We start from the raw sequence: 13,369 nt of genomic DNA, 5'->3' as shown, positions 1-13,369 counted from the left end.
TTAAGAGATTAAAAAGAGGCAGCAAGAATACACAGAGAAACTGTACAAAAATGACCCAGATAATCATGATGGTGTGGTCACTCACCTAGAGCCAGACATCCTGTAATCTGAAGTCAAGTGGGTCTTAGAAAGCATTACTACAAACAAGGCTAGTGCACTGGAAAAGGTCAGTTTTCATTCCAATCCCAAAGAAGGGCAGTGCCAAAGAACGTACAAGCTACTATACAGTTGCACTCATTTCACTGGCTAGTAATATTATGCTCAAAATCCTTCAAGCTAGACTTCAGCAGCATGTGAACCGAGAACTTCCAGATGTGCAGGCTGAGTTTAGAAAAGGGAGAGGAACCAGAGATCAAATTGCCAACATCTGTTGGATCATAGAGAAAGCAAGGGAATTTCTGAAAAACATCTAATTACGCATCATTGACTAACTAAAGCATTTGGTTGTGTGGATCACAACAAACTGTGGAAAATTCTTAATGAGATGGGACTACCAGGCCACCTTACCTGCCTCTGAGAAACCTGTATGTAGGTCAAGAAGCAACAGTTAGATGGAACAACAGACTGGTTCCAAATTGGAAAAGGAGTATTTCCCAATACAAGGCTGCATTTTAACTTATATGCAGAGTACATCATGCAAAATGCTGGGCTGGATGAATCACAAGCTAGAATCAATATTGCTGGGAGAAATATCAACAACCTCAGATATGCAGATGATACCATTCTAATGGCAGAAAACGAAGAGGAACTAAAGAGCCTCTTGATGAAGGTGAAAGAGGAGAGTGAAAAAGCTAACTTAAAACTCAAAATTTAAAAAACTAAGATCATGGCATCCAGTTTCATCACTTCATGGCAAATAGATGGGGAAAAAGTCAAAACAGTGACATATTTTATTTCCTTGGGCTTCAAAATCACTGCATATGGTGACAGCAGCCATGAAATTAAAAGACACTTGCTCCTTGGAAGGAGAGCTATGACCAACCTAGACAGCATATTAAAAAGCAAAGACCTCACTTTAATGACGAAAGTCTGTATAGTCAAAGCTATGGTTTTTCCAGGAGTCATATATAGATGTGAGAGTTGGACCATAAAGAAGGCTGAGCACTGAAGAACTGATAACTTTGAATTGTGGAGAAGACTCTTGGGTCCCCTGGACTGCAAGGAGATCAAAGCAGTCAATCCTAAAGGAAATCTACACTAAATATTCATTGAAAGGATTGGTGCTGAAGTTGAAGTTCCAATACTTTGGATTTGAAGAGCTGACTCATTGGAAAAGACCCTGATGGTGGGAAAGATTGAAGGCAAAAGAAGAAGAGGGCAGCAGAAAATGAGATGGTTAGATAGCATTACCAACTTAGTGGACATGAATTTGAGCCAACTCTGGGAGACAGTGAAGGACAGGGAAGCCTGATGTGCTGAAGTTCAAGGGTTGCAAAAAGTCAGACACGACTTAGTGACTGAATTACAAAAATAAGTTTTTCAAAAATATCAAAAGATTTCAGAACACTTGGTTAAACAGTAGCATAGGTCACTGTGAAATAACACTTAGTTATCCATTTAACCAAAATGACAAAGCTCTCAAAGGCAAATATGGAAATTACATAGTAGTAAAAAGAAATTTAGCTCTTTCAACATAGAAGATTTGCTTTTCTTTTCCTTTTACTTGTGTTGAGGCATAGCTGATTTACAATATTATGTAAATTTCATGTGTACAACATAGTAATTCACAAATTTTAAAGGTTATACTCCATTTACAATTATTTTAAAATATTGGCCATATTTCCTATGCTATACGATGTATCGTTGTAACTTTTACATATAGTAGTTTGTACCTCTTAACCCTCTACCCCTATCATGTTCTGTCCCCCTTTCCCTAACCCCACTGGTTTGGTCTCTAATGTGTGAGCCTGTTTCTTTTTTTGTTGTATTCAGTAGTTTATTTTTTAGATTCCACAAATAAGTGATAACACAGTAACTGGAGAAGACTTATTTCCTTAAGTAATCAAAGATCTGATAAAACAACATGAATCATAAGAAATTATTTCCTTAACAATGTTCACACATAATTACAGCAGTGTTAATTATATTGATTATGTTGTGCATTACATCTCTAGTATTTGTTTCTCTTATAATTGGAAGTTTATACCTTCTGATTGAAAGTCAAGTAGCTCAGTTGTGTCCGACTCTTTGCAATCCCGTGGACTGTAGCCTACCAGGCTCCTCCCTCCATGGGATTCTCCAGGCAAGAATACTGGAGTGGGTTGCCATTTCCATCTCCAGGGGATCTTCCCAAACCAGGGATCGAAACTGGGTCTCCTGCATTGCAGGCAGACACTAACCTCTGAGCCACCAGGGAAGCATACCTTCTGATTACTTTCCTCCAATTCCACCTCTCCCCTTTGTCCTTTATTCTTGTCTTTCTCATTCTGGAACAACCAGCTATTCTATTTTAGGACAAAATCACTCTCATTTTTTTCTTAACAAAAATATGTCTCCATACCTCATACTTTTTATTACTTAAAATCATACCCTACATGCCTTGTATACTTGGCATAGTTTTTTTCCTACTGCTTTTAATAATATGCATTAGAATTTTTAACTCTTAGAGACCTTAATTTCTAGTAAAAACTAAGAAAAGCAATTGGATCTGTCACACCAACACTCTAGAGGTGGCGAACTTGTGACTATGTCATTTCATAATATCCAGAATCATAGGCTTCCACGTTGTACACTTTTTAATGGAGCAAAAGGATGCTTACTACTAGAACCAATTTTTTTTCTCTCTATAATTAGAGACCAAAAGTGAGCAAAATTAGACTTTCTTGTTTTCTATCTGTAAAAATCAAGCATTTTATTTATATAGCAAGAAAGCACTCATTTATTCTCTATTTCAATAGCATACTTGAGATTTAAAATCATGTTTGGCAGTGTACTGCAGGATGCTATAAAAGACTTCATCCATATTGCTTTGGATTTCTTGACATCTTGTTGTATGTTTTCCATCATCCATTGCAACAGTTAGTTCAGCTTCCTTAACCTGAACTGGACACTTTAAGGATGTAAAAGCTACATTTATGTTTAGCAAAGTTTCAGAATATTATTTAGAAATTATCTAGATAGTCAGTGGACATTTCAAGGGACCAAAAAGATTTTGGAAACTATTATAAACTACTTTATATTTTATAAAACATAATTGTTGAAAAGTTCATTTATAATTTATTTTTAAAAATTTATTTATTTAAAAAATTTTTGGCTGTGCTGGGTCTTTGTTGCTGCATGATGGCTTTCTCTAGTTTCAATGAGCAGGGTCTACTCTTCGGTGTGTTGCGCCAGGCTTCTCATTGCGGTAACTTCTGTTGTTGCGGAGCACGGGCGCTAGGTGCCTGGGCTTCAGAAGTTACGGCACATGGGCTTAGTAGCTGGGGCTTCTGGGCTCTAGAGCGTGGGCTCCGTGGTTGTGGTGCATGGTCTTAGTTGCTCCGAGGCATGTGGAATCTTTCCAGGCCAGGGATCAAACCTGTGTCCCCTGCACTGGCAAGCAGATTCTTATCTACTGTACCAAGGAAGTCTGAAAAGTTCATTTATAAACTTTATTTCATCTACATTTAGTTAATTCCTTTGTTCTTAACAATTATGTTTGGATAAGTGGTGACAATTTCATGAGATATTATACAAGTTAAATTATTTTAAATTATGTTTCTTCCTGACTAGTAAACCCAGGTAGAACAAAAGTTGTATATATGTATAATATCTGATACTAACAACCCTGAAGACATGCCTATTTTTGTTTCACTAAACCAGTGATATTCTTATTTGCCAAAGATTACCTGTCACGTGAGCTTGAAAAACATTGGGGTTAGTTTCTATATTTCTCTGAGAGAATACTTAATTTATATAAGTATTTATTTTCCTTTAAGCCAATTAAATACAGTTCTTTTACAAATTGGGGCTGCCCTGGTGGCTCAGTGGTAAAGAATCTGCCTGCCAATGCAGGAGATGTGGGTTTGATCCCTGGGTTGGGAAGATACCCTGCAGGAGGACATGGCGATTCACTCCAGTATTCTTGCCTGGGAAATCCCAGGGACAGAGAAGCCTCATGGGCTATAGTCCATAGGGTTGCAAAGAGTGGGATGCAACTTACTGACTAAGCAGTATAGGCATACATAAACACACAGATCAGATCAGATCAGATCAGTCGCTCAGTCATGTCCGACTCTTTGCGACCGAATGAATCGCAGCACGCCAGGCCTCCCTGTCCATCACCAACTCCCGGAGTTCACTCAGACTCACATCCATCGAGTCAGTGATGCCATCCAGCCATCTCATCCTCTGTCGTCCCTTTCTCCTCCTGCCCCCAATCCCTCCCAGCATCAGAGTCTTTTCCAATGAGTCAACTCTTCACATGAGGTGGCCAAAGTACTGGAGTTTCAGCTTTAGCATCATTCCTTCCAAAGAAATCCCAGGGCTGATCTCCTTCAGAATGGACTGGTTGGATCTCCTTGCAGTCCAAGGGACTCTCAAGAGTCTTCTCCAACACCACAGTTCAAAAGCATCAATTCTTCAGTGCTCAGCCTTCTTCACAGTCCAACTCTCACATCCATACATGACCACAGGAAAAACCATAGCCTTGACTAGACGAACCTTTGTTGGCAAAGTAACATCTCTGCTTTTGAATATGCTATCTACTACTACTACTAAGTCACTTCAGTCGTGTCCGACTCTGTGCGACCCCATAGACAGCAGCCCACCAGGCTCCCCCGTTCCTGGGATTCTCCAGGCAAGAACACTGGAGTGGGTTGCCATTTCCTTCACCAATGCATGAAAGTGAAGAGTGAAAGTGAAGTCGCTCAGTTGTGTCCGACTCTTAGCGACCCCATGGACTGCAGCCTACCAGGCTCCTCCATCCATGGGATTCTCCAGGCAAGAGTACTGGAGTGGGGTGCCATTGCCTTCTCCATGCTATCTAGGTTGGTCATAACTTTCCTTCCAAGGAGTAAGCGTCTTTTAATTTCATGGCTGCAGTCACCATCTGCAGTGATTTTGGAGCCCAGAAAAATAAAGTCTGACATTGTTTCCACTGTTTCCCCATCTATTTCCCATGAAGTGATGGGATGCCATGATCTTCGTTTTCTGAATGTTGAGCTTTAAGCTAACTTTTTCACTCTCCACTTTCACCTTCATCAAGAGGCTTTTTAGTTTCTCTTCACTTTCTGCCATAAGGGTGTTGTCATCTGCATATCTGAGGTTATCAATATTTCTCCCGGCAATCTTGATTCCAGCTTGTGTTTCTTCCAGTCCAGCGTTTCTCATGATGTATTCTGCATAGAAGTTAAATAAACAGGGTGACAATATACAGCCTTGACGTACTCCTTTTCCTATTTGGAACCCGTCTGTTGTTCCATGTCCAGTTCTAACTGTTGCTTCCTGACCTGCATACAAATTTCTCAAGAGGCAGCTCAGGTGGTCTGGTATTCCCATCTCTTTCAGAATTTTCCACAGTTTATTGTGATCCGCACAGTCAAAGGCTTTGGTATAGTCAATAAAGCAGAAATAGATGTTTTTCTGGAACTCTCTTGCTTTTTCCATGATCCAGCGGATGTTGGCAATTTGATCTCTGGTTCCTCTGCCTTTTCTAAAACCAGCTTGAACATCAGGAAGTTCACGGTTCACATATTGCTGAAGCCTGCCTTGGAGAATTTTGAGCATTACTTTACTAGCGTGTGAGATGAGTGCAATTGTGCAGTAGTTTGAGCATTCTTTGGCATTGCCTTTCTTTGGGATTGGAATGCAAACTGATCTTTTCCAGTCCTGTGGCCACTGCTGAGTTTTCCAAATTTGCTGGCATATTGAGTGCAGCACTTGCACAGCATCATCTTTCAGGATTTGGAATAGCTCCACTGGAATTCTATCACCTCCACTAGCTTTGCTCGTAGTGATGCTTTCTAAGGCCCACTTGACTTCACATTCCAGGATGTCTGGCTTTAGGTCAGTGATCACACCATCGTGATTATCTGGGTCGTGAAGATCTTTTTTGTACAGTTCTTCTGTGTATTCTTGCCATCTCTTCTTAATATCTTCTGCTTCTGTTAGGTCCATACCATTTCTGTCCTTTATCGAGCCCATCTTTGCATGAAATGTTCCTTTGGTATCTCTGATTTTCTTGAAGAGATCTCTAGTCTTCCCATTCTGTTGTCTTCCTCTATTTCTTTGCATTGATTGCTGAAGAAGGCTTTCTTATCTCTTCTTGCTATTCTTTGGAACTCTGCATTCAGATGTTTATATCTTTCCTTTTCTCCGTTGCTTTTCGCTTCTCTTTTCACAGCTATTTGTAAGGCCTCCCCAGACAGCCATTTTGCTTTTTTTGCATTTCTTTTCCATGGGGATGGTCTTGATCCCTGTCTCCTGGACAATGTTACAAACCTCATTCCATAGTTCATCAGGCACTCTATCTATCAGATCTAGGCCCTTAAATCTATTTCTCACATCCACTGTATAATCATAAGGGATTTGATTTAGGTCATACCTGAATGGTATAGTGGTTTTCCCTACTTTCTTCAATTTAAGTCTGAATTTGGCAATAAGGAGTTCATGGTCTGAGCCACAGTCAGCTCCTGGTCTTGTTTTTGCTGACTGTATAGAGCTTCTCCATCTTTGGCTGAAAAGAATATAATCAGTCTGATTTCGGTGTGGACCATGTGGTGATGTCCATGTATAGAGTCTTCTCTTGTGTTGTTGGAAGAGGGTGTTTGTTATGACCAGTGCATTTTCTTGGCAAAACTCTATTAGTCTTTGCCCTGCTTCATTCCATATTCCAAGGCCAAATTTGCCTGTTACTCCAGGTGTTTCTTGACTTCCTCCTTTTGCATTCCAGTCCCCTACACAAGACAAACACAAACTGAAATCTTACAGCTTTTATTTAAAAATTTTAGCCATATGTTAGGTATATTAATTCACAAAAGAATAGTTGGATCCAAATTGTGTTTCTGGCAGATTAATAGGTTGATTACCCACTACTTGGCTAAGGTTTTCACTTGTATTCAAGGAGAAGACTTTTAAGAGATTTCACTTTCTCAGATTCCAAAAGCTCCTAGTTCCTTTTCCGTAGTTGCTTTGAGGGGTGTTTGAACCCCTTGAAAGCCCCTGATGTGGGGTAAGGGACCTTAAGTTCAAGGGTCTGTAGGGAGTTGAGGGGCCAAAGTGGGAAGAAAAAAGTCTGGTAGGGTGGACAGAAGGCTGGAGGAGGTAGGAGTTGATGGGGCTTTGTATAGGATTCAAGGGAGCTGAACGGAAAATGCAAGGTGGCAAAAGGAGGAAGGAGGAGCAGAGAACATGGAAAGGAAAGGGTCTTAGAGGAGTCAGTTTGGTGAGATCCTAAGTTTTCCCAATGAAGTTTCAAATTATCTGCAGTAAAATCATGCTGACAAAAAGGAAGTGGAGGGATTTCCCTGGTGGCCCACTGGCTCAGAATCTGCTACCAGTGCAGAAGACACAGGTTCAACCCCTGGTTCGGGTACTAAGATCCCAAGTGCTGCAAGTCAACTAAGTCCACATGTCACAACTACTGAGCCCATGTACCACAACTACTGAGCCCATGTACCGCAACTACTGAGCCCATGTACCACAACTACCGAAGCCTGTGCACCTAGAGCCTGTGCTCTGCAACCAGAGGAGCCACTGAAATGAGAAGCCTGCGCACTGCAACTAGAGAGTAGCCCCTGCTCTTTGAAACTGGAGAAAGCTGGCACACAGCAATGAAGAGCCAGTGCAGCCAAAAATAAATAAAGAAATAAATAAAAATTTAATTAAAAAAAAAGGAAGTGGACAAAATTGGTGGAGAATGTAATCAGCACAGCTTTGAGAAGAGGGTTTCAGTTGACTGGAAAGTCCCGGGAGGAACACTGTCAAATAGAGAGGACAGAGAAGTCTTAAAACAAACAAACAAACAAACTTCTTTAAAGTCTGAATATCAGCTTCCAATTAGGAAGGGCATCTTCGGACCATTGTTTAGTCGCTAAGGCGTGTCTGACTCTTTGCGACCCCATGGACTGTAGCCCACCAGGCTCTTCTGTCCATGGGATTGATTTCCCAGGCAAGAGTTGCCATTTCCTTCTCTAGGGGATCTTCCCTACCCAGGGACTGAACCCACATCTCATGCCTTGGCAGGTGGATTCCTTTACCACTGAGCCACCTGGGAAGCACCTTCTAACCATAGAGTTCTTTTTTAAAAAATTCTTTCAATATCTTATTTTATCATATTTCAGCAAGTACAAACAGTAAATATTTCTGGCAATATTGAGTTGCTTTTTAAAAATTATCTCTTTGCCTTTTCTTTCAAACCAAGGTATAACTACCAAGTGACTTGAAACCAGACCTTTCATGACTTCACTATGGACACAAGAGCTGTCCTGAAAAAGGGTACAAAAGGTGCAACTCTCCTAAGACCCAGAAATACGAAGATCACTGAAAGAAAAAAAGGCTTAACTCCCCTGCAAGCTGGCAACAGTCAGTAGGAGAGCTGCACATGGGGTGCGGCCCACATTCCTGTCTGGCTACATTCTTGGGGCCCCCCAACCTGATGGTTGAGCCACCTGTACACACAAGAACCAATAGCCTGCCTTCAAGCTGAAGTGTCAGGACACAACATGAGACAAATAAAAAAGTAATAGCTGTTTCTGGGAGGGAAAGGATAGATAACCAAAGTGTTGTGTTAGTTGTTCAGTCATGTCCAACTTTTTGCAACCCCATGGACTGTAGCCTGCCAGGCTCCTCTATCATGGAATTTTCCAGGCAAGAAAATACTGGAATAGGTTGCCATGCCTTCCTCCAGGGGATCTTTCTGATCAAAGAGTACCCCAAAAATAAAATTCATAAGAGTCACAATTCACAGAATGAATTCTTTTTTGGGGGGGCTAGGCTGGATCTTAGTTGAGGAACACAGGATCTTTAGCTGTGGTATGTGAGCTCTAGTTCCCTTACTAGGGTTCAAACCTGAGTCCCCTGTGTTGCAAAGAGGAGTCTTAACCACTGGGCAACCAGAGAAGACCCAAAGAACTTCAGTAGTGTTTTTCTCCTGCTAATTTGAAATTAGAAAGGAAGGGCCCGCATAAAATTTTGCCTTTCTCTCTTAACTGAGCCATACAGAGAGTTCCAGGAGCACCGACTTTGGGATGAAGTCTTACCCTTCTGCCAATGTTCCTAGGATTCCATCTGAGGAGGGTAGCTCAGTGGTCCCTTCTCATCCTCAGAAACTGTAGAAGAGGGAAAATAATTTTCTCTGTACCCTTCTGAATTCCTGTCTGAGACTCGTAATAGAACACAGATTAACAAGAGCAAAGCAGACAGAAGTTTGTTAATCTGTCTCTCTCATACATACATGGGAGATACCCAGGGAAAAAATAAATAAAATTTCCTAAGGTGGCTTAAGAATTCAGGATTAAATGCCATCTTAATAGGGAGAGGTGAAGGGTTGGGGGTTGGGGGCGGGGGGAATGTAGGCCTTAGAGGAGTGCAAGTGTGCTAAGTCACTTCATTCATGTCCGACTCTTTGTGACCCCAAGGACTATAGCCTGATAGGCGCCTCTGTCCATGGGATTCTCCAGGCAACAATACTGAAGTGGGCTGCCATGCCCTCCTCCATAAGATCTTCCCGACCCAGGGATTTAACCTGTGACCTGGGGATCAAATCGGAGTCTCTTACATCTTCTGTATATCGTCAGGCAGGTTCTTTACTACTAACGCCACCTGGGAAGCCAGCTTCACAGCACCATTCAAAGACTTTAGATCAAGGATTCCAGCAGGACTACTGTCACACAGTCTGGCATAGCCAGAGGTGCCCACCTCTTAAGCAGGCACCTGCCGTTAGGATCAGCCCTTGCAGGAACTGGAGACTGATTGCCCCCGGAAGTGGGGGGCCCTGCCACACCTGCCACACCTCACCCTAGGCCTTGACCCTGTGAGCGCTTAAGCTGGGAGAGTCACTGACTCGCGACGAAAATCAGAAATTTAGACCTCTTATAAAATATAGTTCCGTCTAGGGGAGTGTATTTGTTTCCTCAGGTTGCCATAACAACGTCTCACAAACCAGGTGAGTTAGAACAGAAGAAATCTATTTTCTCACAGTTCTGGAGGCTAGAAGTGTGGAATCAAGGTGAGGGTGAGATTAGCTCCCTTTGAGGTTCTGAGTGAGAATTTATTCCCTTGTTTCCCCCACTGGCCTGCAATCCTGGCACTCCTTGGCTCATAGTTGGGTGCATCGCTACCCTCTCTGCCTGCATCTTAAAGTGGGCTTCTCCCTGAGTCTTTCTGTCTTCACGTGACTGCCTCCTTCTAAGGACACCAGTCAGATTAGTGGCCAATCTTACTCCAGTATGAACTCATCTTAAGTAATTACATCTGCAATGGCCCTATTTCCAAATAAGGTCACATTCTTGGGGTTAGGAATTCCACTTACTTAAAAAAAAATTATTTACTTCTTTATTTGGCTGCATTGGGTCTTAGTTTCAGCATATGGGCTTTTTCACTGTGGCGCACAGACTCTCTAGTTGTGATGTGTGGGCTTAATTGCTCTGAGGCATGTGGGATCTTAGTTCCCTGACCAGGGATCAAACTTGTGTCCTTTGCACTACAAGGCAGATTCTTAACTACTGGACCACCAGGAAAGTCCCAGGACTTCCACTTACTATTAATTAATTTATTTATTGAGAGAAGATGACACAAATGAACCCATAATAGGGCAAAGAAAATAAATAAATAAATAAGAATTTTATTTTACATCAGTTTTGAGAGCTGCTTTGTTCTAAGTATCCTTATTTCTGTTTGGAGCAAGGATCACAACCTGGTGATTCAGGGCCAAATTTGGCTTCCAGGAGTGTTTGTTAGGTCAGTGTCTCCACCATTCCCTAGTATGTTAAGCTGGCCACTTCACAAATTCGCTTACCTGAGTGTCCTTGAAGGCATCTGCACATGTGACCCTTGGTTTAGAGCTTGCTGAATCAGTGCGCCTTCATATTTTACCATCTTAGCATCAGAATTACCCTGGGAAGCAGAACAAATGTGTTCCCACTTCGATGAACAGGACACAGAGGCTCAGAAAGTAAAGGGGATCTGCCTGGATCACACAGTTGGAAGTAGTGGAGCTGAGTCTCCCACCCAAGTCTCCAGCCACCCCGATGGGGCTTGTACCTGATCAGGACATCTCCACGTTTCCAAAGCTGTAAGGCTGCAGTGGGCTCTCAGGACCCGCCCTCTGCCGCATTTCTTCAGCTAGATTTTCAGAGTAGCAAATGCCACAGAGACTTTTTAAACTCAGGCACATTCCTGGAGGAAAACCTTTGCAGATGTTCCTCTGAGAGAGAAGAAAGTATAATAATATGCTGTCTGAGTTAAGGGCAGGCTGGTTTTGAGCTTGGTTAAAATTTTCCTTCTCCAAATATGCAAGAAAATGGAGTGAAAGGGACTACTCCTTCTTTTCTCTTATTCTGGAATTCCTATTAAATAGGATGGCAAAAATTTTGGACCCACCCTCCAGGCTTCCTAACCTTTCTTTTTCTTTTTTCCCCCATATGCCAACGTGGTATTTTAAAATTAAAGATCCAGATGTGGAACAACCTTTGAGGGAAGGTCTTGCTTAGGGGTCAAGCCCCTCCAACCAGCCCCCCTACCCCTTTGAAGGCATTGCCTTCTTGGAGAAAGTGGTTCTTCAACTTGCTTTTTGGTTGCTCTTTTGAGAACTGGATATTTGTTCTGGGTCCTCCTAGAAATATGCACTTACAGATGTAAGGAAATGGGATGAAATTGCTTGGCATTTCCTTTATGTTTGGTATTTTGAAATTTCATCATAATTAATCCAGGTGTTGCTGCTGTTGTTCGGTTGCTAAGTCGTGTCTGACTCTTTGCAACCCAGTGGACTGCAGCACGCCAGGCTTCCCTGTCCTTCACTATCTGCTGGAGCTAGCTCAAACTCATATCCATTGAGTCAGTGATGCCATCCAGCCACCTCATTCTCTGTCGCCCTCTTCTCCTCCTGCCCTCAATCTTTCCCAGCATCAGGGTCTTTTCCAATGAGTAGGCTCTTTGCAACAGTTGGTCAAATATTGGAGCTTCAGCTTCAGCATCATCAGTCTTTCCAATGAATATCCAGGGTTGATTTCCTTTAGGATTGATTGGTTTGATCTCTTTGCTGTCCAAGGGACTCTTAAGAGTCTTCTCCAGCACCACAGTTAGAAAGCATCAATTTTTTAGCACTCAGCATTCCTTACGGTCCAACTCTAACATCCATACACGACTGCTGGAAAACCATAGCTTTGACTATATGAAACTTTGTTTGTAAGGTAATGTCTCTGCTTTTTAATACATCGTCTAGGTCTGTCATAGCTTTCCATCCAAGGAGTAAGCATTTTTTAATTTCATGGCTGCAGTCATCGTCCACAGTGACTTTGGAGTCCAAGAAAACAAAATCTGTCACTGTTTCAACTTTTCCCCCATCTATTTGTCATAAAGTGATGGGACCAGATACCATGATCTTAGTTTCCTGAATGTTGAGTTGACTGAATCCAGGTGTAGGTCTTTTTTTAAAAAAGTTATTCTTCGTGCTCAGTGGGCTATTTCACTGTGAAAGCTTATTCCTTTCTTCACTTCTAGGAAACAATATGTCATTGCTTTATTTTTTAATTATTCCCCTTCCATTCCCTCTGTTCTCCCTTTCTGAAATTCCTATAAAATAGGATGGTAGAATTTCTGGATCCATCTTCCATGGATTCCCCACTTTTTTTCTATGCCAACATGAGGTGTTTTTTATTAAGTAATAAAAATAACTAAATGAAATCCTCCAAGTCCCTTTAAGACTCAGCCTTGTTGTGTGCACAGTAGGTGCTGAATAAACATGACCTCCTTCTTCATTCTCAGCACCTACATCAACAACCACATTATTATCAACAGTAACATTTATTGGCTCCTTATTGTGTGAAGGCAGTGAGCAAAGTACTTGACACAGAACCCTATTTAATTCCCAGAAACCTATGAAGTAGGTATAATTATTGTTTCCATCTTACAAATGAGAACACTGAAAGCCATAAAGCAGAGAGGTTTGGAACAAGACCTTACCTCTGGCCAAAGAGCCTGGGTTGAGGTGAATCTCCCCCATAGCTGGGTGATCAGTGTAGGTGTGAGGATAAGGAAGGGGGAAATTTCATTAGATACTTCAAATGCAGTTTCCAAATCAACAATCCCAAGGAATGGCCCAGGTTCCAGTAACGCTGAAATTTTGAAATTCAAGTTCTTTCTTAACATTTCTACTTTTGTGCCAGACTTCTTTGCATGATTTTTTTAAAAACAGTGTCAATTTGTTCTTTATTATCTGCCTTTGATGTTG

The 13,369-nt window shown here is 41.7% G+C and overlaps 1 long non-coding RNA gene across 2 annotated transcripts in view; it reads right to left on the bottom strand.

The window, feature by feature from the left end:
- Positions 1-13,369, bottom strand: part of LOC147367441 (uncharacterized) — a 39,352-nt gene that overhangs the window by 2,715 nt on the left and 23,268 nt on the right. The window contains exon 5 of one of the 2 annotated variants that reach the window (XR_015170094.1): positions 9,107-9,248. The exons of the other annotated variant lie outside the window; for it this stretch is intronic. This is a non-coding gene — a long non-coding RNA (uncharacterized LOC147367441). Of the gene's footprint in view, positions 1-9,106; positions 9,249-13,369 lie in introns of those variants that run through there. 2 annotated transcript variants of the gene reach the window in all.

This window comes from Bos grunniens, chromosome 8, assembly GCF_055505025.1.
Source record: "Bos grunniens cultivar Pamir isolate PY7600 chromosome 8, Bosgru_T2T1.0, whole genome shotgun sequence".
Taxonomy (NCBI): Eukaryota; Metazoa; Chordata; class Mammalia; order Artiodactyla; family Bovidae; genus Bos; species Bos grunniens.
This window is presented reverse-complemented; position numbering and strand designations above follow the sequence as displayed.